The sequence below is a fragment of the Rutidosis leptorrhynchoides genome, chromosome 10 (genome assembly GCF_046630445.1).
Source record: "Rutidosis leptorrhynchoides isolate AG116_Rl617_1_P2 chromosome 10, CSIRO_AGI_Rlap_v1, whole genome shotgun sequence".
In the NCBI taxonomy this organism is placed as follows: Eukaryota; Viridiplantae; Streptophyta; class Magnoliopsida; order Asterales; family Asteraceae; genus Rutidosis; species Rutidosis leptorrhynchoides.
In genome coordinates, this window is record NC_092342.1 from 132,604,440 (window position 1) to 132,632,140 (window position 27,701).

Consider the following 27,701-nt stretch of genomic DNA (forward strand, 5'->3'; position numbering starts at 1 on the left):
ATCATCATTACTATAATTTTTTACTAATTAATATTATCATTATTAATATAAGAACTATATTAACATTATTAACAATATTACTATTAATATTATTATTATTATTATTATTATTATTATTATTATTATTATTATTATTATTATTATTATTATTTTATTATTATTAATATTATTATTATTATTACAATAAAAATTGTTATTAAGATACTTGTATAAAAGTATACATATAGATATAAAAATATAAACAATTGAAATAATATATATATATATATATATATATATATATATACATATAACTTGTTCGATTATGATTATATGTGTTAATATATATATATAAATGATATAGGTTCGTGAATCCAAGGCCAACCCTGCATTGTTCAATATAGTCATATGTATTTTTACTATAAAATACATTAGGTGAGTTTCATTTGCTCCCTTTTTAATTGATTTTGCAATATATATTTTTGGGCTGAGAATGTAGTGACCCGGAAATTTCTGATCAAATTTAAACTTAATCTTTATATAATTTCGATACGATAAGCAAAGTCTGTTAAACTGAATCTCAAGAACTTTGAACTATGTTCATGCATACATTTGACATTTGAATATTTCCGATGATTCACGAACGAATAATTATGTATATACAAATATAAAAATAAATATAAATGTATATATAATATCTTGAATTAATAATGTATACTTTAATCAATTAGAATTAAAAATGTAAAATAATAAACAAATGAATAAGTTATTATTAAAATGATGATATATAAATAAAGATCTTTAGTAATAACTATTATATTGAAACATTTGTGAAACTTATAAATATTCAATATATATATATATATATATATATATATATATATACATATATATATATATATATATATATATATATATATATATATATATATATATATACATATATATATATATATATATATATATATATATATATATATATATATATATATATATATATATATATATATATATATACAGGTATAATAACATATATTACAAATAGGATATAATTAATAATTGTAATAAAGTAAATTATAAGTTATAATATAGTTGTTACAGTAATAATATTATTACTTTCATTAAAAATCAGTATTAGTTATATTATTACAGATAACACATAGATATGTAATTTAATGCATTTAATTTGTTATCTCTACTAATAATATTATTACCCTCATTACTATTGTTAGAATGGATATTTAATATAAATACTAGTGTTATTATTATTATGTAAAATACAAATATGAAGATTGATACAATGATTTTGTTATAGTGATAATATCAACTTATTATTGTTATCATTTTTATTACTCTTATTAATATTGTTAATAATATTATTATTAATAATATTAGTGATGTTATCATTTTTATTATAGTTATTTGGAAAATAATACAATATATTATTATAATCATTAATAAATATAAGTATTATCATTTTCATGTCATTATTATTTATTCATTTATTTTTACTAGTAACATATTATTATTATAATTATTAATTATTAATACTAATTATATTAATTATATAAGTTATCTATATCCTACGAATCTGTTAAAGGTATCTAACAAAACTGTTTTAAATTTTGTTTCTTCCTTTTGTTTGTCACAAATCTGTATCATTCGCACAACTGATGGGGAATTTAAGTTTAATTTTATTTATTTATTCACTAAACAAATATTTCTTTGTCTGCTAATTTGGACTATAATTCAATCACCTTAGTCCGTGATTTTAGACAAGTCAGTCAGTTATTTTATCACCAATATCAACTAAGAAATTAAAACAGATTCCAGATGTCGAATAAAAAAAAAAGGGAAGACGAAGAACACAGGATACTCTGCTCGTGTCTTTTTCTTAAAAAATCGATTTTCAAATCAAATACAAAATGTAATAATGTAGTTGTGATTAGAATCCCTTTTTCAAACTATCTGTAAAACAGCAGAGTTCAATTCCTCTTCTACACTTCGAATTTTTGAGTCAAACATTTGATTTCAAAAAGTCAACGTATGTGTTCATAAATAAATTCGTAGTTAGTTGGATGTTTCAGGTCAAATTGATGAATCCTAAAGTTTTTACGAAGCATTTACAACAACTTTCATGTTATAACTTTTAGCTAAAACGTCCTAAAAACTTGAAATCGATTTTGAGTTCATCATGTTTTCACCACGACTGCACAGCGTTTTCTTTTTATTTTTTTTTTGTTTCTGTTTTAATTAATGTAATCACCCCATAATTATTCTGTATCAGTCTAAATCTTAAACTATTTATGTACCTCGATTTTACTTGGTTTCGATTTCTGGTTCAATGGAATGTCGTGAAGAAGAAAAGGATGATGAAACAAGTAATAATATTACGGGTTATATTTTTATAGAATCTGTTAAAATCAGAAAAAAACACCACGGCTCAGTTGGTTGGGAAGTTGTGTCGAGTTTCGAGAGGTCGCGGGTTCGAGTCCTGGCCTGGGCAGTTTATTAACTTTTTAGCTTCTAAAGGTAGTTTATCATTCTTATTATTATTATTAATAATAATTATTATTATTATTATTATTATTAATTATTATTATTATTATTATTATTATTATTATTATTATCATTATTATTGTTATAATTATTGTTATGATTGTTATCATTAGTAATATGAGAATTATTATTAATATTGTAGTTACAAGTATGACTAATGTTATTATGTATTATTATTATTATTAACATGTTTAAGATTACTATTATTATCATTAATATGAAAATAATAAATTTATTATTAATATTTTCTTTAATTAATATCATTTTATAATTATTAGTATTATTAATATCATTATTAATAATATCACTACTACTATTAGTAAAATTACTATACTAAATATTAATATCATGATTATGATTATGATTAGTATTATTAATAATATTATAAAAATAATACTATTTTCATAAATATTAGTATTATGATCATTTTATAAATACTAGAACTATTATAAGTAACATAAGTACATTAGAAATAATATTATCATCATTTTTTTTATAATTACCAATATTAACTTAGAACAATTAAAACTACTGTTTTGATAAACAAATGAAATATATAAATAAAAAGATATTTAGCGCATGTAACATAATAAAAGTATATTTACATTACATATAAGTATGTATTAATCGTATTAATAAATTTTATATAAATAATGATATATAATAAATTAGGTGTTCTTAATATAATATTAATCAGACAAAATATATATATATATATATATATATATATATATATATATATATATATATATATATATATAATTTAAATACATAATATATATATATATATATATATATATATATATATATATATATATATATATATATATATATATATATATATATATATATATATATATATATATAATTGTTCGATATAAATTATGTTTATTAATAACTATATAAGTATTAATCATTTTAAATATATATACAGATTAAAAATATATGCTATTATTATAAAAATAGTGTAACTAATAAATTTATATAGATATTGTTCGATTATATGTATTAATAAATACACAAATGATATAGGTTCGTGAATCCGAGGCCAACCCTGCATTGTTCAGTTGTTCAAAGTCGTCATATGTATTTTTACTACAAAATACAGTATTGTGAGTTTCATTAATCCCTTTTTAAATGCTTTTGCAATATATATTTTTGGGACTGAGAATTACATGCGCTGCTTTTATAAATGTTTTACGAAATAGACACAAGTAATCGAAACTACATTATATGGTTGAATGATCGAAATCGAATATGCCCCTTTTTATTAAGTCTGGTAATCTAAGAATTAGGGAACAGACACCCTAATTGACGCGAACTCTAAAGATAGATCTATCGGGCCCAACAAGCCCCATCTAAAGTACCGGATGCTTTAGTACTTCGAAATTTATATCATGTCCGAAGGAGGATCCCGGAATGATGGGGATATTCTTATATATATATTGTGAATGTCGGTTACCAGGTGTTCACCATATGAATGATTTTTATCTCTATGTATGGGATTTGTATTGAAATATGAAATCGTGTGGTCTATTAAAATATTGAAATGATTGTTATGATAAACTAATGAACTCACCAACCTTTTGGTTGACACTTTAAAGCATGTTTATTCTCAGGTATGAAAGAAATCTTCCGCTGTGCATTTGCTTATTTTCAAGATATTACTTGGAGTCATTTATGACATATTTCAAAAGACGTTGCATTCGAGTCATTGAGTTCATCAAGATTATTATTAAGTCAATTATAGTTGGACATATTATGAAGTGGTATGTATGCCGTCAACTTTCGATGTAATGAAAGATTGTCTTTTCAAAAATGAATGCAATGTTTGTAAAATGTATCATATAGAGGTCAAATACCTCGCGATGTAACCAACTATTGTGAATCGTTTGTAATCGATGTGAACTTTGTCCGGATGGATTAGGACGGGTCCTTTCAGTTGGTATCAGAGCGATGGTCTTAGCGAACCAGGTCTGCAATAGTGTGTCTAACTGATAAGTCGTTAGAATGCATTAGTGAGTCTGGACTTCGACCGTGTCTGCATGTCAAAAGTTTTGCTTATTATTTAGTGTCGAAAAAAATTAATTACTCATCATCCTTAAAGTCTAGACACGTCCTACTGCCTCTATTTCTTAGACAGTGTATAGATAAATTCATATCTTAGCGTATCTGTTATTGTTACCTTTGCCTGACAGATTCGGTAGATTCCTCCATAACTTAGGGGATTTTAGTATTATATATGCATATGTAAACTATGTATTGCAGGATACTAATCTACATCCTATAATCTATTTCTTATCGAAAATCCTTCATCTGATCGTACGAGATGAATCCTTCAACTAGTTCGAGTCCCTCGGATTCCGACAGCTATTCCGATAGTTATTCCGATAGTTATTCCGACAGCTATTCCGACATAGATGTTCACCTAAGCTCCGAAAACAGTGTCATCGGCATGAATCAACCAATCAGCCATTATCAATTCATCTGATGGGTTCGTAGTCGATTTAATTAATGGAAACGCGCAGAAGGCAATCCCTTCCACCAACCGAATTCACCTCTTAACAATGAACCTGAAGTGTTTACCAGCGAACCTGTTCGAGACACCATTTTCAGTCTCATTTCCAGGGTAACTCGACAAGATTATATTCTATCCACAATTCTGAATCTTATTCATCCGCTCGTTCCGACCGACAATCATCCTGGAGTAATAAGTCAACGAACTTCGTGCTCGAATAATCAATTTGGAGAATATGGTGCAAAATGTACCACCTTCAGCAACATCACCGGTACCAACAGTACCATCAGTAACAGCACCAGTATCATCAACAATCCATGCTTCAATATCACTATCTGTACTTCGAGTATGATCTTCGTTCTACGTATCGTTCTACCTCATCTATCTTCGCTTGATATGGAGAATATGTAATCTCTAAAGTTTTAGAGATTTTTTATTCTAGTTCCAACCGAAAACTAAATGAGTTTAATATCATATTAACTCAATGAATCCATGATTACATCTGAAGAAAATGTATATGTATATATGTTTTTCATAAAGATTGTAATTAAAAATTCTTTCGTACAAAGTGTTAATTGTGAAAATATTTTAACGGGTAGGTAATACCCGAGGAATATTTAGATTTCACATTAATAAGTGACACTGTACATTCTTTGAATCTGATTCAACAGTCATTCACTATCCTACTTACATCCACCGGTATCCGTATCCGTCACCGCAGAATAACCATTTTCATTCAATTTTAAATTTGGATTTTGACCTATCAGAATCCAACAAGTGGCATAATGAAGAAATAATAGACACAATAAAAATTGATTAGAAACAGACTAATTAACAATATGAAATTTTGTTAAGAAACCACACTAACAAGATCCTAGCTAACTGTTCCTAGCTAACTGGTTACATTTTATTTATCACAATTTAATTATCGCAATTTACATTCTCGCAATTTTATTTATCGTCATTTAATTTCTATTATTTATTTTACGCACTTTATTTATCGTCATTCTGTTATTTACGCATTTTAAATATCGGGACACGTATACAATGTTTTGACATATCATATCGACCCATCTATATATATATATATATATATATATATATATATATATATATATATATATATATATATATATATATATATATATATATATATATATATATATATATATAGTTTGAGTTGTGATCGAGTCTGAGACGTATACGGGTCACGATACGTATTAATTAATTCAAATATTATATATTAAACTATATATGAATTACTGGACTGTTACTGTGGACTATCAACTGTGGACTACCAACACTGGACAATTAAAATGAATTAAAATATTGATTATAATATATAAAACTAAACAATTCTTCAAGTTGCCACTTGATTTCATCTTAAACCTTAATTGTACCTTGACGATTCCAATCTACATTCAAACTTTCATAATTCTTGAAAACACCTCAATCGATAGGATGAACCAACCGCACTTCATCTACAGAAGAAAAGATTGACGCATATAGATATGCACTTACAACCACTCGAAACTTGAGTAAACGTTTAAAATGTATCTATGCTAATTTTTTTTTTGTGTTATTATTACCCAAAATAACTTTGCAATTCCTTTCCAAATTAGCAAATTTTGTCACGGCTCCAGCAAGTTAACTTTGACTTTTCGTTCGAAACAACCTTATTATCACCTTGATTTATATGTATGCTCTTTTATTGTTACCGGGGAACCTTTTATATTCCACCATATTACCGTCAGCGTTTAATCATCTAAAAATACAATTCTCTTGAAATCACCTCAGATCGATAACCAATGATTCAGATATGGTAGCAGTAAATGTAGAAGAATCGGCAAGCAGTACTTTGAAAACTCACAGCATATCTACATCAACAGTTATATGTATAACATTTATCTCTTAGAATAATGATCTTCCATTCTGAAATTCTAAAAAGCACCCAGTCTGCGAACCAATACTCTGAATTTTGAAAAGTTGAATGAAACAACAAAAACTGTAAACGACCCTAATCATCAGAAGTTTGATGATAAAGAATAGAATGTTGGAAAAGCTCAGAAAAGTTGGAACTGGAAAACGGATTGAGCTAACCACGAAGGAGACCAAGGACAAATACAAGGGCCAAACCCTATATTCAAAGGATTCAGGTAATTCTGGATTCGTTGAAATCTTTAGAAAATATCTCCTCCGAAGTCATGTTAGGAAAACCTTTCTTCATCAACCATCGAACTTAGAAATTCCAAAATATCATCATCAATATCTTCGATATTTCTGAGGATATTTTCATAAATATTCTAGTCCGAAATTATATACCTTTTCGTGCTTCCTGTGTATCATTATATTGGAAACATTCAATAGAAAATTTAGTACCGAAAAGCAGATTAAGCGAAACTATGAAGAAAGCCGTGGACAAATCACAAAGAATAAGTTTGACTTTAAAGAATCCAAATGATTCAATGTCTGCTAATGTCTTTAGTGAATATCTTGCTCCTTACTCTAAACCCTTGCAGACAATAGTTTCTATCATCCTCTGATCTTAGATATTCCGAGATATTATCGTATTTTTCATTATAAATATCCTCCATATTTCTGGAGATATTTTTATAACTATTCTTATCTGAAATCATTAATCTCTTCGTGCTATCAGTATTACATCATATAGAAACTGTTAGTTTCTATATTCTGTAAACTTTCGAGCTTAAAATATGAATGTTATTGAAGTAATGTTGGGAACTGATGCATGAGTTAGTATAATATAATGACACTTGATCAATGTGATTATATTACAATAAGTCATGCTAAGTTTCTAATGGAACGTGATGATTCACAGGTCATATTATCATCACGTGCCATGTTACATAACTCTTTCATTCAAATTAACTTCTGAACATATCAAGAAAATATATTCTTGATAGTTCTATTCTCAGTGATTCTGGTAATTTGATAGATCAAATCGTGCTATTACGTTCTTTCTTGATTATAACATTAAATTCATTCGAAACTCCATACTTACAAATTCTGAACCATTACTCGTTTTACTAGAGATCGAGAGGAGATTAAAAAGACGAAGAGCTCCGAAACCTAAAGGAAGATATAAAACTCGACAACAACACTGAAATTACAATAATTAAAAAATTAAAACATCACGACAATTAAAAATTAAAAGATTACAATCAAACTACTCGTTGTCGTCAATTGTCATCTGCAAAGTAGCGGTCACCAGTCATTTCACCATCTGTGAGGTACTCTAGAGACATCGGTATTTCTCTTGATGCTTCAACTGCTGCTTCAGCTGATTCATCGAGGTAACGATAACCCAACGTCTCTTCATCTTCAAGAACCGCATACAAAGAAATGCGTTTACCGCGATCTTCAATGATATCTTTTATAAAGTACCATTGATCATCGGTACATAGAAAACTTGCCCTTCAATCTGCATCATAATCGTCTTTATAAAAGAACACAGACGTGAATTCACACGGAACTTTTTCCTTCAGAAAGGATAGCAAGTCTTGTAAACCAACATCACGAATGTCGATATCTTCAAACGAAATACTGTCGCCCCACTTATATTCCTTCATTTGATTACGGAAATCACCTCTGTAATGAACATCTAATGAAACAATCATTGGGAGAAGTGTTAACATTTTGCAGTTTGGGAGTGTTTGATTTTGATTTTGAGAAAGGTGGAAATATAAAAGAAATATATGTTTGTGTGTATAAAACGAAGTATATGGTTGGTGTTTATATAGTGTAAAAGTGACCGTTGGGATAGCCGTTGGAATTTTTTTTTTTATTTTACTAACGGCTAAAAATTTGGGCAAGTTTTTGGGTGAAGGTGGACGATAGCCGTTGGGACCTCTCTTATGATAGTTTCATTCGTGCTCTTCGAATAATCGAATTATTTTATCTGTATTATTCAATAATGATAAAATTCTATTTATCAGCTCATATTCGTCAGGAAAACATATTTATTGTTAGCCATGACGACCTCACTCAAATTTCGGGACGAAATTTCTTTAACGGGTAGGTACTGTAGTGACCCGGAAATTTCTGATCAAATTTAAACTTAATCTTTATATAATTTCGATACGATAAGCAAAGTCTGTTAAACTGAATCTCAAGAACTTTGAGCTATGTTCATGCATACATTTGACATTTGACTATTTCCAACGATTCACGAACGAATAATTATGTATATACAAATATAAAAATAAATATAAATGTATATATAATATCTTGAATTAATAATGTATACTTTAATCAATTAGAATTAAAAATGTAAAATATTAAACAAATGAATAAGTTATTATTAAAATGATGATATATAAATAAAGATCTTTAGTAATAACTATTATATTGAAACATTTGTGAAACTTATAAATATTATATATATATATATATATATATATATATATATATATATATATATATATATATATATATATATATATATATATATATAGGTATAATAACATATATTACAAATAGGATATAATTAATAATTGTAATAAAGTAAATTATAAGTTATAATATAGTTGTTACAGTAATAATAATATAATTACTTTCATTAAAAATCAGTATTAGTTATATTATTACAGATAACACATAGATATGTAATTTAATGCATTTAATTTGTTATCTCTACTAATAATATTATTACCCTCATTACTATTGTTAGAATGGATATTTAATATAAATACTAGTGTTATTATTATTATGTAAAATACAAATATGAAGATTGATACAATGATTTTGTTATAGTGATAATATCAACTTATTATTGTTATCATTTTTATTACTCTTATTAATATTGTTAATAATATTATTATTAATAATATTAGTGATATTATCATTTTTATTATAGTTATTTGGAAAATAATACAATATATTATTATAATCATTAATAAATATAAGTATTATCATTTTCATGTCATTGTTATTTATTCATTTATTTTTAATAGTAACATATTATTATTATAATTATTAATTATTAATACTAATTACATTAATTATATAAGTTATCTATATCCTACGAATCTGTTAAAGGTATCTAACAAAACTGTTTTAAATTTTGTTTCTTCCTTTTGTTTGTCACAAATCTGTATCATTCGTACAACTGATGGGGAATTTAAGTTTAATTTTATTTATTTATTCACTAAACGAATATTTCTTTGTCTGCTAATTTGGACTATAATTCAATCACCTTAGTCCGTGATTTTAGACAAGCCAGTCAGTTATTTTATCACCAATATCAACTAACAAATTAAAACAGATTCCAGATGTCGAATAAAAAAAAAAGGGAAGATGAAGAACACAGGATACTCTGCTCGTGTCTTTTTATTAAAAAAATCGATTTTCAAATCAAATACAAAATGTAATAATGTAGTTGTGATTAGAATCCCTTTTTCAAACTATCTGTAAAACAGCAGAGTTCAATTCCTCTTCTACACTTCGAATTTTCGAGTCAAACATTTGATTTCAAAAAGTCAACGTATGTGTTCATAAATAAATTCGTAGTTATTTGGATGTTTCAGGTCAAATTGATGAATCCTAAAGTTTTTACGAAGCATTTACAACAACTTTCATGTTATAACTTTTAGCTAAAACGTCCTAAAAACTTGAAATCGGTTTTGAGTTCATCATGTTTTCACCACGACTGCACAGCGTTTTCTTTTTATTTTTTTTTGTTTCTGTTTTAATTAATTTAATCACCCCATAATTATTCTGTATTAGTCTAAATCCTAAAACTATTTATGTAACTCGATTTTACTTGGTTTCGATTTCTGGTTCAATGGAATGTCGTGAAGAAGAAAAGGATGATGAAACAAGTAATAATATTACGGGTTATATTTTTATAGAATCTGTTAAAATCAGAGAAAAAAACACCACAGCTCAGTTGGTTGGGAAGTTGTGTCGAGTTTCGAGAGGTCGCGGGTTCGAGTCCTGGCATGGGCAGTTTATTAACTTTTTAGCTTCTAAAGGTAGTTTATCATTCTTATTATTATTATTAATTATTATTATTATTATTATTATTATTATTATTATTATTATTATTATTATTATTATTATTATTATTATTATTATTATTATTATTATTATTATTATTATTATCATTATTATTGTTATAATTATTGTTATGATTGTTATCATTAGTAATATGAGAATTATTATTAATATTGTAGTTACAAGTATGACTAATGTTATTATGTATTATTATTATTATTAACATGTTTAAGATTACTATTATTATCATTAATATGAAAATAATAAATTTATTATTATTATTTTCTTTAATTAATATCATTTTATAATTATTAGTATTATTAATTAGTATTATTAATATCATTATTAATAATATCACTACTACTATTAGTAAAATTACTATACTAAATATTAATATCATTATTATGATTATGATTAGTATTATTAATAATATTATAAAAATAATACTATTTTCATAACTATTAGTATTATGATCATTTTATAAATACTAGAACTATTATAAGTAACATAAGTACATTAGAAATAATATTATCATCATTTTTTTTATAATTACCAATATTAACTTAGAACAATTAAAACTACTGTTTTGATAAACAAATGAAATATATAAATAAAAAGATATTTAGCGCATGTAACATAATAAAAGTATATTTACATTACATATAAGTATGTATTAATCGTATTAATAAATTTTATATAAATAATGATATATAATAAATTAGGTGTTCTTAATATAATATTAATCAGACAAATATATATATATATATATATATATATATATATATATATATAATTTAAATACATAATATATATATATATATATATAATTGTTCGATATAAATTATGTTTATTAATAACTATATAAGTATTAATCATTTTAAATATATATACAGATTAAAAATATATGCTATTATTATAAAAATAGTGTAACTAATAAATTTATATAGATATTGTTCGATTATATGTATTAATAAATACACAAATGATATAGGTTCGTGAATCCGAGGCCAACCCTGCATTGTTCAGTTGTTCAAAGTCGTCATATGTATTTTTACTACAAAATACAGTATTGTGAGTTTCATTAATCCCTTTTTAAATGCTTTTGCAATATATATTTTTGGGACTGAGAATTACATGCGCTGCTTTTATAAATGTTTTACGAAATAGACACAAGTAATCGAAACTACATTATATGGTTAAATGATTGAAATCGAATATGCCCCTTTTTATTAAGTATGGTAATCTAAGAATTAGGGAACAGACACCCTAATTGACGCGAACTCTAAAGATAGATCTATCGGGCCCAACAAGCCCCATCCAAAGTACCGGATGCTTTAGTACTTCGAAATTTATATCATGTCCGAAGGAGGATCCCGGAATGATGGGGATATTCTTATATATATATTGTGAATGTCGGTTACCAGGTGTTCACCATATGAATGATTTTTATCTCTATGTATGGGATTTTTATTGAAATATGAAATCTTGTGGTCTATTAAAATATTGAAATGATTGTTATGATAAACTAATGAACTCACCAACCTTTTGGTTGACACTTTAAAGCATGTTTATTCTCAGGTATGAAAGAAATCTTCCGATGTGCATTTGCTTATTTTCAAGATATTACTTGGAGTCATTTATGACATATTTCAAAAGACGTTGCATTCGAGTCATTGAGTTCATCAAGATTATTATTAAGTCAATTATAGTTGGACATATTATGAAGTGGTATGCATGCCGTCAACTTTTGATGTAATGAAAGATTGTCTTTTCAAAAACGAATGCAATGTTTGTAAAATGTATCATATAGAGGTCAAATACCTCGCGATGTAACCAACTATTGTGAATCGTTTGTAATCGATGTGAACTTTGTCCGGATGGATTAGGACGGGTCCTTTCAGAGAATACATGCGCTGCTTTTATAAATGCTTTACGAAATAGAGACAAGTGATTAAAAATGATATTCTGTGGATTGATGTGCTAGGTAATTTAGTTACATGTTATAAGAGCATGTAAGCGCGAATCCTAAAGATAGACCTATCGGGCTTAACACCCCCATCCTGTAGGCTGCACTAGACATAAGAACTAATGGGCGGATGTTTAGTACTTCGAGGATTATTTATACACTTGCAAGTGTACGTGTGACAACCCGGAAATTTCCAACCAAATTTAAACTTTAATCTTTATATGTTTCCGACACGATAAGCAATATTTGTTAAGTTAAATTTCAAGAATTTTAAACTATATTCATACATTCATTCAACCTCGACCAAGTTCCAACGATTCACGAACCATTAAACGAATATGATTATATTTGTATATGTGTATATATATTAAAACTTGAAACGTAAATAAAATATTAGATTAAATACTTTATATGATTGTATCTGTTTCAAAATGTTTATCAATGGAATTAGAAGATAAGATCAAATGATTGAATTATCAGATATATTGAATTATGATTACAAGTCTCTGTTGAAAGGCCCACGTTGATTTGAGAAATCTTTCCATTTTAACAATATTCGAAAAATGGTAAAGTGATTTATAAATAAGAACAAATTATCAATCATTGAGAACTAGACAAAGGATAGTGGAAGATTGAATCTCATAAAGACTCGATTGATCTATTTAGTTTTAAACGTACAAAAACGTTTTCAGTTTAAAAAGAACTTTATTATTAAAACGTATATAACTTTTATAAATATCTAGAACCACTTTTGACAACTCATTACTTAACTAGTATGATAAAGATAACGATATTTATATTTTATTTTATATATATAACGATTTAAATTAATATTATATATATTTATACGCGTATTATACGTACATAGTTTTATACTTTTACTATACTTAAACTTTACCTTTACTTTATTTTTACTTTACTTTAACTTTAATAATTCACTTTAATAATTCATACTTTAATAATTCACTTTAATAATTCATACTTTAATAATTCACTTTAATAATTCAAAAATCTATTATAAATAGAATTCAATAGGTTTCATTATTTCATAGAAACTTGAAAATATTTTTCTCTAAACTCTCTCAATCGATTTACATATATATATTTACTCCGTATTATTTCAAGATATTATTAGTATACATAAAATATTACGACGGAGTGCTATCCGAGTGATTTCGAAATTGTTTTTCGAGTGGGATAGGATTAAGGAAATTATGGGTTATAGCTATGGAGATGATTGAGTATGGTTCATGGGTATGCTCGTGAGGTCAATATAGTGTTTATCATTTCCGTTGCGTCTACGTACCTTTTCTGCAATATTGAATCTCAATATTGATATGTGAGTACTCATAATTTAACTTTTACATACTAATAGTGTATCCCTGACTAGTGCTCGAGTATTTAGGATTATACATGCTTGTACTTTTAATATTGCCCTTAGACAGGTTAGGTTGAATGTTGAATTAGTTACACTTGAGGTTAAGATAAGGTATAAGATATGCATGTCCTTGGAAAGCTAGCGAAAAATTAAGAACTTTTCCGTTAGATATCGAATGGTTTCGATGAACGGATTAGAAGTTATAATCAATTGAATTTTTAATATTTTTATTAAAAATGATTATTATTATCGTCGTTTTTATCGTCGTTCTAGTTTTATCTTATTATTATGATTATTATTATCTTTATCAATAAAAGGAATTTATCATTAAAAATTGTTATTTTTTTTTATTATTACTATCGTTATTATCGTTAAAGTTATAATTAGTATTATTATTATTATCCAATTATTATTATTATTATTATTATTATTATTATTATTATTATTATTATTATTATTATTATTATTATTAGTATTATTATTATTATCGTTATTAATATATATATCATTATTTAAAAATGGTTATTGTTATTGTTATTATTATTATTACTATATTATCATTAAGATAATTATTAGTATTATCGTTAATAATGTTATAGTAACTATCATTATTAATATTAGTGTATTTAAAACAAATATTTGTAACACCTAATTATTTTGATTACTATTATTATCATTATTATGAACACGATATAAAAGACGATTAAAAGCTATTAAACAAAACGATTAGGAAATAATGAGTAAGAGTATCATGATGAAATTAAAATATTATAAGATATTGATTTAGATAAAATTATCATTCTTATTATTTTTATCATTACTATTATTATTAAAAGTATCGTTAGTATTAAAACTATCATTTTAACAAAAATTATCATTTTAATAGAAATGTCATTGTTACTATAAAATATCATTATTATTATTATTTTAAATAGAATTATTATTTTAAAGATAATATTAAAAATTATCGTAAATATTAAAGTTATCATAATTAGAATTATCGTTTTATCATAATGTCATCTTAGTAATTATAAATATTGATATTTTTATAATAATAATTATTATTACAAAATAATACAACTTTTACTTACTATCATTATAGATATTATTTTATCAAATAAATATGTGATACAAACATATTTTACTACGTGTAATAACTTACTTTAATAATACCTATCATATTATCTTTATGATATTAAATGAACCCTATAAATTTTATTACTTAATATATATAAAAGTATATTTTATTATATGAATTTAATATAAAATTTTATTTATTAATAAATAAATTATATTATTTACTCTAATAAATCTTTTAAAAATATCTAAAAATATAAAACGACGATATTTAAACTATATATTAATCATGTATAGATTTTTGGAAATTATTTTGAGTCAAATTTACTTTTGTTGACTTTTGCATATTAGTCTCGAGCATTAGGATTGTGGTACACTATGACTTAACCTAATTTGTTAGACAAATATTGACCAACACATAAATATATATAATTAATTTAGGTTCGTGAATTCGAGGCCAACCTTGCACTTGTTCAATGACGTTATATGTATTTTTACTACGAAATACAGTATGGTGAGTTTCATTTGCCCTTTTTACTCTTTACATTTTTGGGCTGAGAATACATGCAAATGCTTTATTAACTGTTTTATAATATTTATATACGTGAGTTTCATTTGCTCCCTTTTTAAATGCTTTTGCTATATATATTTTTGGGACTGAGAATACATGCGCTGCTTTTATAAATATTTTACGAAATAGACACAAGTACTTAAAATTATATTCTATGGCTGGATTATTAAACTGAATATGCCCCTTTTTAGTCTGGTAATCTAAGAATTAGGGAACAGACACCCTAATTGACGCGAATCCTAAAGATAGATCTATCGGGCCCAACAAGCCCCATCCAAAGTACCGGATGCTTTAGTACTTCGAAATTTATATCATGTCCGAAGGAGGATCCCGGAATGATGGGGATATTCTTATATGTATATTGTGAATGTCAGTTACCAGGTGTTCAATCCATATGAATGATTTTTGTCTCTATGCATGGGACGTATATTTATGAGAACTGGAAATGAAATTCTTGTGGTCTATTAAAATGATGGAAATAAATGATTATGATAAACTAATGAACTCACCAACCTTTTGGTTGACACTTTAAAGCATGTTTATTCTTAGGTGTTAAAGAAATCTTCCGCTGTGCATTTGCTCATTTTAAAGATATTACTTGGAGTCTTTCATAGCATATTTCGAAGAACGTTGCATTCGAGTCATTGAGTTCATCAAAGATTATTATTAAATCAATTTATAGTTGGATAGTGGATATTATGAAATGGTATGCATGCCTGTCAATTTTCGATGTAAAGAAAGATTGTCTTTTAAAAACGAATGCAATGTTTGTAAAATGTATCATATAGAGGTCAAATACCTCGCAATGTAATCAACTATTGTGAATCGTTTATAATGTATATGAACGGGTCCTTTCAGTTGGTATCAGAGCGGTGGTCTTAGCGAACCAGGTCTGCATTAGTGTGTCTAACTGATAAGTCGATAGGATGCATTAGTGAGTCTGGACTTCGACCGTGTCTGCATGTCAAAAGTTTTGCTTATCATTTTGTGTCGAAAATTAACTACTTATCATCCTCAGGAAATTACCTGCTTATCATTTTTAGTCTAAGACACGTCTTGCTGCATTGATTTGCATGAATAGTGTATAGATAAAAATTCATATCTTAGCATATCTGCTAAATCATATCTTATCGTATCTGTTACTTTAAACTTTGCCGGACATATCCCGCAAAGTCCTCCGTAATCTACGAAATCTTTTGATCTATATATATATATATATATATATATATATATATATATATATATATATATATATATATATATATATATATATATATATATATATATATATATATATATATATATATATATATATATATATATATATATATATATATATATATATATATATATATATATATATATGTGTGTGTGTAATTAGAATACCATCCGTTAGCCAAAATCATTTCATATCGGAAAAAAAATCCTTTATCCAATCGTACGAAATGGAATTCGTCATCAGTTCAAGTCACTCAGATTCCGAAATGGAATCCCATTCAAGCTCCGAAAGCAGTGTGACCGGAATAGATCAACCAATCAGTCATCACCTATTCTGGATGAATTAGGGATGGGTTCGTAGCCTCCTCAATCATTGGAAACAAGAATAAGGTGATCCCTTCCATCCACCACATTGCCCTCTTGACGAAGAACCTGAAGCACTTACCGGCGAACCTGTCCGAAACACCATTTTCTCGCTCATATCCAGAGTATCTCGTCACGATTATATATTACATCAAATTTTAGATTTTATTTATCCGCTCGTCCGAACCGACAATCACCCCGGTGTAATAGAAGAAGTCAACGAGCTTCGCGCTCGGGTAGTGGCTTTGGAGAATATGGTGCAGAGATTACAAACACCAGCAGCAGCATCAGCAGCATAACCAGTACCACCATCATCAACGCCAATAGTACCATTACCACCTCCAACCACAACCGCGTCGTAAACCTCAACTTCACAATCTGTCCCACGAGCATCAACGTCATACGCACCATAGATACCAAGGAGTACCAACAACAATAACTGATGAAGTATTAATTCATAACTTCATTGGAGAAACATTCTGCGGCGATTATGTAATCTCTAAAGTCTTAGAGATTATCTAATCTAGCCCTAACCATAAATCAGTTAAGCGAACCAAAATGATAGAAGGAAGAGTAGAAACCCTGACAAAAATGGTGTGTGATTAACAAGCTAAACTTGCTTTATCAACAGCATCAACAGTACCGTCAGCGTTACCAGCATCGTCAGTACAGTCAACATCCGAATCAACAACACAGATAACGTCACAAACTCCGTCAGTTCAAGAATCACTGTGGACATCATTACGAATCAATAACGTGTATATTTGAAATAAATCTTTCCGTGCTAAACTATTGTGTGTGAATCTTAACTACTCGGTTAATTCATATTACAAATATGCAATAATGTACGTCCTTCGGCCGCAACTTAACCAGCGTTAACTACAATCTCTGTCGCAATTCAACAAATTCCAATTCATAATAAATCAAGTATATATTTGATTTTACACTTTCATCATTGATGTACCCGAAACTTTTTAGATAACATCATTCGTACTTTGCGAAATTCACAAGAATTCCACGAACCGAACATCATACATCAATAAATAATGAAGTATTGATTCATAATTTCAATGTCATTAAAGAAATACTGCGTAAAAGTTATGTACTTTTTAAAGACTTTAGGGATTATTAAATTCTAGTTTCAACCGTAAATCAAATGAGTTTAATTTAACATTAACTCATTAAATCTATGTTACATCTGAAGAAAATATACATATATATATTTTCATAAAGACTGTAATAAAATTCCTTTGTACAAAATATTAATTGTGAAATTTTTTTTAACGGGTAGGTAATACCCGAGAGATATATAAATTCACAATTAGTATGTTACATTCTTCGAATCTGATTCAGCAAATTATCCATTATACTCCCTACTTTCACAACAATATACATTCTTTTATAGAAATCAAAACAACCATACTCATTCAAAATTTAATTACATATTCTGATTTTGAAATCTCAAAATTCAACTCGAGATATGACCAAAATCATCACTCTTAGATCCTTACATCTTTCACAAGCTATATTTTGACTTCAAAACTGTGTTAGAACATCAAATGTATGTTAACAATTACAATCTGTGTTCAAACCCTTCGAAAATTTCTGAAGACACTTCGAATGATGAGCAATCGAGATGATGATCCAACCACATGTTACCCACAGTTATGTACCCGAAAAACTCTTGAAACCAAAGTAAAAGTTTAAACAACGTATCCGCGTCAGATTCTTTGGCATTTATTAGCAAAAATAACTTTGTGACTCCTATTCAAAGTAGCCAGTTTTGTCACAGCTCCAGCAAGTCAACTTCGACTTTTCAGTCAGACTAACCTTATTATAACCTTGAGATATACACCATCGTTACCAGGGAACCTTTTACATTCCACCACATTATTAGCAGATGTACCAACAACTTCATTACTCTTTGACTTTAGCCTCTCCAAAAAGTCATTATAATTATTTATTGAAACCCCATCATTTACTCATTCGCATCTTGTAATGAGAATTGCCATACGAATCATTGGGAATTAGCAATCAGTATTTTGAAATCTCGCAGCATGTCTACGCCAACAGTTATATGTGTATATATAACGTCTATCTTCTGGACTTAATTTGAATGTGAAGTTTCTGAAAAACACTCCGAACTAAGAATTGGTTCTCCGAAAATGGAAAAAATGCTAATGAAGCAGCAAAAACTAAAAACGACTTTAAACGGTAAAAGCTGAATGATAATGGTGAAGTGTGCTGGCAAAGCGCAGAAAAAGAGAAGTTTTGGAACTGGAAAACAGATTGAGCAAAGTAGGAAGGAGGCTTTGGACAAATTACAAAGACTGAACCTGACTTCAAAGGATCCAAATGATTCATTACCTGCTGAAGTCATTAACGAATACCTTGCTCCTGACTCTAAACCCATGCGGACAATATTCTTCATCATCCTCTGATATTAGAAATTCTAAAATATCATCATATCTTTTATTATAAATATCCTCCATATTTCTGAAAATATTTTCTTAATTTTTCTTATTTGAAATCATTTACCTCTTTACGCTATCTGTATTACATCATAAAAGAAACTATTTTAGTTTCTAAATTCTGAAACATTCAAGTTTAAAATAGGAATATTTTGAAGTAGTGTTGGGAACTGAAGCATGAATTAGTATAATATAATGACACTTGATCAACGTGATTATATTACAGTAAGTCATGCTGAGTTTCTAAATGGAACGTGATGATTCACAGATCATAATATCATCATGTGCCATGTTATACGACTCTTGTATTCTATTTAACCTCTAAAATATCAAGAAAATATTTCTTGATGATTCGGCCTTTTCTAAGGTATTCTAGTAATTTGACAAGTCAAGATCGTGCCATCACAATTTCCTTCCTAGAACATTAACAATGTTCATTCTGAAATTCATATCTGTGAATTCTGGACCATTACAAGCGGTGCTTAATCGCAAGAAGAAGAAACAAAAGGACAAAACTCCGAAATAAAAATTGGGGTATAAATTGCAGCAAATAAAAGAGAGCATTAACTGTTAATGATAATGATTATAGAAGACAGAAGCAGAGACTTTGAAATATAAGGGAACATATAAAGCCCAACGATAAACCAGAAATTATAAACCATATATATCGATGCATATAGCAATATAAAGACACGGGAGAACTAGAAACACTATAAACCCAAGAGTATAGTAGAAGTAAATAGATTCTTCCGGCGGTAGATGAAAAAGAAGAATGACCGATATGAAAGTTAGAAGTATATCGAGAATCCGAACTGGATGGAGCATATTTATGAATACTTTAAAATATGAGTTGAGGGGGAAAGAATAGAAGGTGATGAAACATGACTAAGAACTTAGAAATCAACAGATTTAACTCACACAATGGCGGAATAAGTGAATCAAACCCTCTAGTGAATAGGTTAATTTTTTTTTTGATTAATTTAGTCAAACCACAACTAAATCAAGTGTGATTAGATCAACACCTAGAGCTATTATTCACCACCTGGGTGATTTGGACTGAGAGAAAATTGGAGGAGCTCACTAGATCTGAGTGTGTGTAACAAATGAGAGGCTTAACCTAAAATTGAAGAACATAAGACTTTATATACCCCTGTTGTTGACTCACCCATACGATTCATTCATCACACGTACGAGTTAGCTTCATCAGCCGTACGGGTGATCACTCACTCGTGTCTTCTCATTTAGGTTGTAATTGTGACTTAGCTCAGCATCAGCCGTACGTATGAGCCTGTCAGCTGTACTAGTGAGGCTTCACTCGTACGTCTGACTAAGTCTAACATAGTCAAACATCTAAATCTCGTTCCTGCAGTTCCTGTAACCACATACAAACACGTATAGGATAATAACGAGCAATCATGGTGGCCTGTAAACTGTTGTACCTGCAATGGACGTGGGTAGATGTCTAGGGACTTGCATAAAATGCATCAACAGAAGGTGTGAGTTGTAAGGAAACGAAGGAGGTAAATTTATAAGAAAATCTTCGACAGAACAATTAAAATGGACGATCGCATTTAAAGCGGATCCTAATTCCCTTGATTACCGGAGAGTCAAATCTTATTAAGAAGATTTTCTTCAAATCCCTTGAAATCTGGGAATCAATCATATCTACGTCAAATGATAAGATGAATCTACACTTACTCATTTCACTCTTCTATGTTAGCTTCATTCGTACTCTTCATATAAATGGATTGTTTATCCAAATTATTCGCTGATGATAAAACTCTAATTTTCAGCCCGTATGCATCATAAAAACATACTTATTATCATTCACGACCTTTCCACTCAAATTTCGGGACGAAATTTCTTTAACGGGTAGGTACTGTGACAACCCGGAAATTTCCAACCAAATTTAAACTTTAATCTTTATATGTTTCCGACACGATAAGCAATATTTGTTAAGTTAAATTTCAAGAATTTTAAACTATATTCATACATTCATTCAACCTCGACCAAGTTCCAACGATTCACGAACCATTAAACGAATATGATTATATTTGTATATGTGTATATATATTATAACTTGAAACGTAAATAAAATATTAGATTAAATACTTTATATGATTGTATCTGTTTCAAAATGTTTATCAATGGAATTAGAAGATAAGATCAAATGATTGAATTATCAGATATATTGAATTATGATTACAAGTCTCTGTTGAAAGGCCCACGTTGATTTGAGAAATCTTTCCATTTTAACAATATTCGGAAAATGGTAAAGTGATTTATAAATAAGAACAAATTATCAATCATTGAGAACTAGACAAAGGATAGTGGAAGATTGAATCTCATAAAGACTCGATTGATCTATTTAGTTTTAAACGTACAAAAACGTTTTTAGTTTAAAAAGAACTTTATTATTAAAACGTATATAACTTTTATAAATATCTAGAACCACTTTTGACAACTCATTACTTAACTAGTATGATAAAGATAACGATATTTATATTTTATTTTATATATATAACGATTTAAATTAATATTATATATATTTATACGCGTATTATACGTACATAGTTTTATACTTTTACTATACTTAAACTTTACCTTTACTTTATTTTTACTTTACTTTAACTTTAATAATTCACTTTAATAATTCATACTCTAATAATTCACTTTAATAATTCATACTTTAATAATTCACTTTAATAATTCAAAAATCTATTATAAATAGAATTCAATAGGTTTCATTATTTCATAGAAACTTGAAAATATTTTTCTCTAAACTCTCTCAATCGATTTACATATATATATTTACTCCGTATTATTTCAAGATATTATTAGTATACATAAAATATTACGACGGAGTGCTGTCCGAGTGATTTCGAAATTGTTTTTCGAGTGGGATAGGATTAAGGAAATTATGGGTTATAGCTATGGAGATGATTGAGTATGGTTCATGGGTATGCTCGTGAGGTCAATATAGTGTTTATCATTTCCGTTGCGTCTACGTACCTTTTCTGCAATATTGAATCTCAATATTGATATGTGAGTACTCATAATTTAACTTTTACATACTAATAGTGTATCCCTGACTAGTGCTCGAGTATTTAGGATTATGCATGCTTGTACTTTTAATATTGCCCTTAGACAGGTTAGGTTGAATGTTGAATTAGTTACACTTGAGGTTAAGATAAGGTATAAGATAAGCATGTCCTTGGAAAGCTAGCGAAAAATTAAGAACTTTTCCTTTAGATATCGAATGGTTTCGATGAACGGATTAGAAGTTATAATCAATTGAATTTTTAATATTTTTATTAAAAATGATTATTATTATCGTCGTTTTTATCGTCGTTCTAGTTTTATCTTATTATTATGATTATTATTATCTTTATCAATAAAAGGAATTTATCATTAAAAATTGTTATTTTTTTTTATTATTACTATCGTTATTATCGTTAAAGTTATAATTAGTATTATTATTATTATCCAATTATTATTATTATTATTATTATTATTATTATTATTATTATTATTATTATTATTATTATTATTATTATTAGTATTATTATTATTATCGTTATTAATATATATATCATTATTTAAAAATGGTTATTGTTATTGTTATTATTATTATTACTATATTATCATTAAGATAATTATTAGTATTATCGTTAATAATGTTATAGTAACTATCATTATTAATATTAGTGTATTTAAAACAAATATTTGTAACACCTAATTATTTTGATTACTATTATTATCATTATTATGAACACGATATAAAAGACGATTAAAAGCTATTAAACAAAACGATTAGGAAATAATGAGTAAGAGTATCATGATGAAATTAAAATATTATAAGATATTGATTTAGATAAAATTATCATTCTTATTATTTTTATCATTACTATTATTATTAAAAGTATCGTTAGTATTAAAACTATCATTTTAACAAAAATTATCATTTTAATAGAAATGTCATTGTTACTATAAAATATCATTATTATTATTATTTTAAATAGAATTATTATTTTAAAGATAATATTAAAAATTATCGTAAATATTAAAGTTATCATAATTAGAATTATCGTTTTATCATAATGTCATCTTAGTAATTATAAATATTGATATTTTTATAATAATAATTATTATTACAAAATAATACAACTTTTACTTACTATCATTATAGATATTATTTTATCAAATAAATATGTGATACAAACATATTTTACTACGTGTAATAACTTACTTTAATAATACCTATCATATTATCTTTATGATATTAAATGAACCCTATAAATTTTATTACTTAATATATATAAAAGTATATTTTATTATATGAATTTAATATAAAATTTTATTTATTAATAAATAAATTATATTATTTACTCTAATAAATCTTTTAAAAATATCTAAAAATATAAAACGACGATATTTAAACTATATATTAATCATGTATAGATTTTTGGAAATTATTTTGAGTCAAATTTACTTTTGTTGACTTTTGCATATTAGTCTCGAGCATTAGGATTGTGGTACACTATGACTTAACCTAATTTGTTAGACAAATATTGACCAACACATAAATATATATAATTAATTTAGGTTCGTGAATTCGAGGCCAACCTTGCACTTGTTCAATGACGTTATATGTATTTTTACTACGAAATACAGTATGGTGAGTTTCATTTGCCCTTTTTACTCTTTACATTTTTGGGCTGAGAATACATGCAAATGCTTTATTAACTGTTTTATAATATTTATATACGTGAGTTTCATTTGCTCCCTTTTTAAATGCTTTTGCTATATATATTTTTGGGACTGAGAATACATGCGCTGCTTTTATAAATATTTTACGAAATAGACACAAGTACTTAAAATTATATTCTATGGCTGGATTATTAAACTGAATATGCCCCTTTTTAGTCTGGTAATCTAAGAATTAGGGAACAGACACCCTAATTGACGCGAATCCTAAAGATAGATCTATCGGGCCCAACAAGCCCCATCCAAAGTACCGGATGCTTTAGTACTTCGAAATTTATATCATGTCCGAAGGAGGATCCCGGAATGATGGGGATATTCTTATATGTATATTGTGAATGTCAGTTACCAGGTGTTCAATCCATATGAATGATTTTTGTCTCTATGCATGGGACGTATATTTATGAGAACTGGAAATGAAATTCTTGTGGTCTATTAAAATGATGGAAATAAATGATTATGATAAACTAATGAACTCACCAACCTTTTAGTTGACACTTTAAAGCATGTTTATTCTCAGGTGTTAAAGAAATCTTCCGCTGTGCATTTGCTCATTTTAAAGATATTACTTGGAGTCTTTCATAGCATATTTCGAAGAACGTTGCATTCGAGTCATTGAGTTCATCAAAGATTATTATTAAATCAATTTATAGTTGGATAGTGGATATTATGAAATGGTATGCATGCCTGTCAATTTTCGATGTAAAGAAAGATTGTCTTTTAAAAACGAATGCAATGTTTGTAAAATGTATCATATAGAGGTCAAATACCTCGCAATGTAATCAACTATTGTGAATCGTTTATAATGTATATGAACGGGTCCTTTCAGTACGTATCCATCTTTGTGAAGATGACTTATTATATTATTGTTAAGGTTGGTTACTGAGGCCTCAACATAAGCAGAACGGTTTTATACACTTGCGAGTGTATATATATTTATAAACGAAAATCTTGTGGTCTATTGATATATTGAAATGATTGATATGATAAACCTATGAACTCACCAACCTTTTGGTTGACACTTTTAAGCATGTTTATTCTCAGGTATGAAAGATATCTTCTGCTGTGCATTTGCTCATATTACATGGAGTCGTTTATGGCATATTTAAGTCAGTACCTCGCAATGGAACCAAATGTTGAAGACTTCGTCCAGGAGGATTAGGACGGGGTACGACACTATGATTACTAAACGTAATATGACACACTTCCGAGTGAATTGGTATCATTCATAAGAGAAAAAATAGACGGAGTAAGAAAAGAACTCAGGAAAGATCATCATAAGATACATTTTGGTAAAGGAAAATCAAAATCCGCAACAAAAAGAAGAGCGCGACACCTTGAAAGATGTTATAAATGCGGAAAATGGTCACACGAAGGTAAATGTTCAAATAATCAAACATATTCAAATACCGAATTTATTACTCTATGCAGAGAAGGACCGTTCATATGTTTAGAAGAAAAGATATTGAAGAATCGAGGTTACGCTTACGTAGCTATGGAAAACCAAATCACACGACTCTCCTATGAGTCAGCTAAAGCAGGTGTCTGAGAATTCTATCTCACAGGTAAGTATGTACAGTTTTTATTTTTTATTTTTTATTTATTGCTTTTAACCTTTTGATAATAAACCCTGAATCATTCGCTATAAAGTATTAAATTGGTATTCAATAAAATTAGGTATGCGTAACCGAAATTATTGATATCATACAAAAATTTATTACATCACTGCGAAATTTACCGTTTATTCTTAAGGTATAAATATCTTTAATCAATCAACCCAAAATATTTCAAAAATTTGTCAGCAGTAAAATTAGGTTATGGAACCGAAATTACTTTACCGAAAAGAGGGGCGTATATTTTTGATAATATTTGATTAATTAAAGTGGGAAAAAAGACCAAAAATATTTTTTTATTTTAATTTTTACCTTGTTTTTAATTAATATATAAATATTAAATTAATATTGTAAACTTTTTAAAATCAATATATTTAAGTTTATAAATATTTGAAAAAATAATATTTTTAATATAAGTTTGTATGTATAAAAATATTAATGATATGAATTTTTAATTTTATGCATTTTAAATTTAAGTTTGGTGTGAATTTAAAAACAAAATGTACTTTATTTCATTAAGTTAAAAATTTGATATCTAAAAATTCGTCGTGAGTTGAAAACTAGTTCGTTGAACCGTAATTGCGTTACCCAAGGGAGGGACGAGAAATTTTATTATCATTATTTTTAATCTTGAATTAAAGTATGCCAAAAACATTAAAAACCCCAAAATGGTAGAATTCATTTAAAATGGAATAGAGGAAAATAAAAAGGCAAATAAAGGAAAATAAAAGCCAAGTGTGGGAAAAATTTACCAAGTTATTTAGAACATATATCACATATTTTTGTACAAATAATTGAAAATACTTTTGTTTTGGATGATATTAATCAGTTTTACCCAGTTTATTGTAATTTAAAAGGAAGTAAAGTCTTCCGAGAGAAAAAGAAACGCGCTTCTTGATTTAGGTCAGGAAGTTGTCGTCCAGACCAGTTGTAGAGTCTACGAATAACCTTGAAAAGTTTTCTCGAAAATCAGCTGGAAATCCACGGACCTCAGCATCAAACAGGGTCGCCAAGTGGTCAGACTTATCCTAACCATGAGAGGATCTGTCTCGTATAATGGGGGGCACCATGAAAATTAGCTTATAAGACTAATGAATCAGATCCCCAGAAAGGATAATCTCCTTAAAGATCAAAAATCAGCTTTTAAGACTGATATTACTCAATCCTTGAGATTGACTTTTAAAGATTGAGAATTACAAACTCATGGAA